General features: G+C 43.8%; 1 protein-coding gene across 11 annotated transcripts in view; it reads right to left on the bottom strand.

Annotated features, from left to right (window-relative positions):
- LOC107373901 (rap1 GTPase-activating protein 1) overlaps positions 1–5,000 on the bottom strand; it is a 98,337-nt gene that overhangs the window by 39,392 nt on the left and 53,945 nt on the right. The window contains exon 1 of one of the 11 annotated variants that reach the window (XM_054738001.2): positions 970–1,648. The exons of the other annotated variants lie outside the window; for them this stretch is intronic. The gene's annotated coding sequence lies outside the window, so the exon portion shown is untranslated. Of the gene's footprint in view, positions 1–969; positions 1,649–5,000 lie in introns of those variants that run through there. 11 annotated transcript variants of the gene reach the window in all.

Raw genomic sequence — 5,000 nt, 5'->3', positions numbered from 1 at the left:
CTAACCCCCCCCCCAGGGGACGGGTCACATGTGGAGGACAAAATTCAAACACACACGTGTGTGTGACGACTGATGGGACTTTAACTTTTCAAGCTTCATGGCAGTTTACTTCACACCTCAAATGTTTTTAGAACAGCTGAACAAATAAAAGTAAACTGCAATAAATTGCAGGTTGTAGTTTATTAGCCGTTAACCTCGTTTACTTTTCTAACATCAAACCACCTTAACAGCAGAATTAAAAACTCTAGTTTTTCACCCGTTTAATCACGCTCAACAATGCCATCATAAATGCTTCTCTGTGCAGCAGGAGGTTGGTAATCCAAGTTTTCCACCAATCTGTAGAACGTCTGGTCACTAGAATAACATTTAAATAACTTAAATCTACCTTATTTCAGTAACAATAGGTTTAAATCATGAATGGATCCAAACTGGCTTATGAAAAACTAGGAGACACGTACTACTTTTGTGTTAGCTTGGACTGACGAACAGGCCTAGCTTAATGAAGTTAAAGAAAGTCAGGATTAAATGCGGCGCCTGTGGCTGAGGCCGGCTTATTTTATGAAACTGACTCTGAGACACAGCAGAAAGGTCGTTGTGCAGCTAAACCCGAAAACAAGATGCTCCTCATCTTTTATTTTAAATCATGTCGCCTCCCTGCAGCTGCACCCCCACACACCCCCAAGTTAGACTACAGCATGATGACAGAGGTTCATTAGTAGAAGCGTAGAGCACGTTTTAGTGCTTTCTCTGCTCCAACACACTAGATCCAGTGGTTGAAGCACCTGTGCAGCAGCTCATCAGGTGTTGCTGAAGCCTGTTAATCACCTGCTAATGGAAATCAGGTGTGCTGAAGCAGGTTAAAACTAAAATGTGGACACCGGGTTCTGAATAAATGACAGCAAACAGCACAGACATCTGAACAAACAGCATTTTTTCAGCATAAAACAACACAAAGAAACGACCACCTACCTCTTCACTAACAGTAAAGGAGCCTTCTACAGGTTTTAAGAAGAGTATAAAAGTTGCTCGACATTTCCTAAAGCTTTGATGTAAATCAGGGAATGTAGACTCCTGCAGCACGACGCTAAAGGGTTCTCCTGCTGGGTTTAGATGAGCCTCCCTCCTCTCTTAAACAAATCATCTGAGTTTGCATGTCAGGAAGGGAGTGGCAGCCACATACAAACATTGAATCCATCCATTCTGGTGTCTCTGCAGCCTCCTGAACCCTGTTGTGTCTTTGATTGAGATCATGTTCATAATTGTGTAGCACTTTAATGGGGCAGTTAAATTACATGGAATGTAAATAAAACCAAAATTGTATTCAAAACCATTCAAATCTATGTAATTCTTCAAAGTAAAGAATTTTAACAGAGTTCTTGTAGTTGTTACTGGGAACTGTTCACCTTTTATACGTATAACTGGACTTTTTACCCCGCAGAGGACTTCTTTGTCTGGGACTTTTTGTGCTATCTGCTGAACATGGGGAGAACATGCTAACTCCACACATGCATGAGGAGAACATGCTAACTCCACACATGTAATAGGAGAATATGCTAACTCCACACATGCATGAGGAGAACATGCTAACTCCACACATGTAATAGGAGAACATGCTAACTCCACACATGTAATAGGAGAACATGCTAACTCCACACATGTAATAGGAGAACATGCTAACTCCACACATGTAATAGGAGAACATGCTAACTCCACACATGTAATAGGAGAACATGCTAACTCCACACATGTAATAGGAGAACATGCTAACTCCACACATGCATGAGGAGAACATGCTAACTCCACACGTGTAATAGGAGAACATGCTAACTCCACACATGTAATAGGAGAACATGCTAACTCCACACATGTAATAGGAGAACACGCTAACTCCACACATGTAATAGGAGAACATGCTAACTCCACACATGCATGAGGAGAACATGCTAACTCCACACGTGTAATAGGAGAACATGCTAACTCCACACATGTAATAGGAGAACATGCTAACTCCACACATGCATGAGGAGAACATGCTAACTCCACACATGCATGAGGAGAACATGCTAACTCCACACGTGTATAAGGAGAACATACTAACTCCATACATGTAATAGGAGAACATGCTAACTCCACACATGTAATAGGAGAACATGCTAACTCCACACATGTAATAGGAGAACATGCTAACTCCACACATGCATGAGGAGAACATGCTAACTCCACACATGCATGAGGAGAATATGCTAACTCCACACGTGTATAAGGAGAACATACTAACTCCATACATGTAATAGGAGAACATGCTAACTCCACACATGTAATAGGAGAACACGCTAACTCCACACATGTAATAGGAGAACACGCTAACTCCACACATGTAATAGGAGAACACGCTAACTCCACACATGTAATAGGAGAACACGCTAACTCCACACATGTAATAGGAGAACACGCTAACTCCACACATGTAATAGGAGAACATGCTAACTCCACACATGTAATAGGAGAACATGCTAACTCCACACATGTAACAGGAGAATATGCTAACTCCACACATGTAATAGGAGAACATGCTAACTCCACACATGTAATAGGAGAACACGCTAACTCCACACATGTAATAGGAGAACATGCTAACTCCACACATGTAATAGGAGAACATGCTAACTCCACACATGTAATAGGAGAACATGCTAACTCCACACATGTAACAGGAGAATATGCTAACTCCACACATGTAATAGGAGAACATGCTAACTCCACACATGTATAAGGAGAACATACTAACTCCATACATGTAATAGGAGAACATGCTATCTCCACACGTGTAACAGGAGAACATGCTAACTCCACACGTGTAACAGGAGAACATGCTAACTCCACACATGTAATAGGAGAACATGCTAACTCCACACGTGTAACAGGAGAACATGCTAACTCCACACATGTAACAGGAGAATATGCTAACTCCACACATGTATAAGGAGAACATACTAACTCCATACATGTAATAGGAGAACATGCTAACTCCACACGTGTAACAGGAGAACATGCTAACTCCACACGTGTAACAGGAGAACATGCTAACTCCACACATGTAATAGGAGAACATGCTAACTCCACACGTGTAACAGGAGAACAAACTCCATTCAGAAAAGCTGTGGCCAGGATTCAAACCTGCAACTGTCTGTTGATATTTTCCGCATGTCCTGAGCCTACGTCTGTCAGGAACTGATGTCAGTAACAGTCTGAGGCGTGTCTGAAGATCAGACATGTTATTCTAATTTGTTCCTACCTGTAAAAATGGGCCTAAAGGCAGAAGAGTCAGACATGCAGCATTCCTGTCATTTACAAGAAACATCTCTAATTTTTCCACAATGCAGCTAAATGTAGTTCAGAGACTGTTCTGAGTTGACGTGTTTATTAGCGCTGTTTTAAAGAGCGTGTGAGTCGTGTGGAAGACTCTGGATGCTCAGAAGAGCTCGACCATGTTACAGCATCGTTTTAAACTTCCTGAACACGTCTTAGATCCCTCTGGTGGCTCTTATCAGACCTGCAAGCATTTCTCCCATCAGCTTTGTTTTTTGGGCTTCCAGAGCTCAACTGTTGAATTTCTGAATAACATTTTGGATTTGAGGACACGCGTACCTAAAACACTTTATTTTCGGAGTACTTGGCAGCTTCCAGAAGGGTCCATTGCTGGAGATTGCTGAGGTTAGGGAGCTTAGACATATCTGTCAGCCGAGCACCATGCTTTTAGATCCGGATGATGGACGGTCTGCTCGGACTGGGACTACTGAGATGGGCTGAACCAGGGCCAGCTCGTCACTCCTGTGCCCCCCCCCCCCCACACACACACACACACACACACAGAGGTGGCCTCCTCTGATCAGCCTTGACAGCGTGCTCCCCTGCTATGTCCAGACGATGCAGAGGGAAAGCTCCTGGGAAATCAGTGAACAGAAACAGATGAATGTGAACAGCAACAGCTCCTCGGTGTGTACGGGCTGCCAGGATGACGCGGGCCGGCTGCTAAAAGAAGCAGAATGTTTGTTTCTACATGAAAGCACGCTTGGCATGATCTCCAGTGTTGCTTTAGCTCGAGCTGCCTGATTAAAGAAGATAAGTGAAATCAAAATGTTTCTCTGGTTCCAAACACTCAGAAGTAAAGGAGCGTTGCCCGTCTTTATTTCTCTTGATGGTTCATGTTTGGGAGTCCTTTGATGCTTAAATGAAAAATGAACGTCTCCGCAGTAACGTCTGAATGTGAGAGACAAAGCAGCCCTGCAGGTGCTGTCAGCACACACTCACCCATCATCAGAGCACGCTTTGTGTCTGGATGTTGTGTTCACGGGTTTGGAAGTGAGGAACGGAGCAGAAGCTCTTCAGAAACATCTCAGCATGGCCTTGATCCAGACGACGCTTCGACTCCCGTTTCCTCCCATCGGGGGGGCTTAGCAAGACAGGATCACCACTAATTACAGGCCTCCCACGAGAGCTCCAGGATCATCTGTTTATTGTGTATGACCCAGCAGCTGGAAGATGGTCATTTAACATTTAATCAGCTCCAAAAACAGAGGAATGAAAACTGAAATATTCCTGACAGAATGCGTTTAACGGATTAGGAGCCGTTCTCCGCAGAGTTCCCACGCGGCGCTCGGAGGGATCATCGCCTCTTTGTTCTCCAAACAAGGCAACAGTAACCAGCGCGACTGTACATCGTATCGGTGAACATGAACACAGAAGAAGCCGATCACGTTTTCATCTGGAAGGAGGGATTTACTCCATGTTGTACAGAGCAGCTGTGGCTGATGGACAAGCTAACAGCTAGTCACAGAAGCCGGTTCCCCAACGAGAACAAACATGTCTGTCAGAATCAGCCTAGCAGCTCTGTGACTGTGAGCATTTATAAAGCAGCATCTGCATACATTACTTTACACTTGAAGATCTCAGAAATCAGATGAGAATCAGCTCCTCTAAATCTGAGACCATGGTCTTGA

Source organism: Nothobranchius furzeri, chromosome 10 (assembly GCF_043380555.1).
Source record: "Nothobranchius furzeri strain GRZ-AD chromosome 10, NfurGRZ-RIMD1, whole genome shotgun sequence".
Lineage (NCBI taxonomy): Eukaryota > Metazoa > Chordata > Actinopteri > Cyprinodontiformes > Nothobranchiidae > Nothobranchius > Nothobranchius furzeri.
The sequence above is the reverse complement of the archived record's forward strand: the minus strand, read 5'-3'. Positions and strand labels throughout refer to the sequence as shown.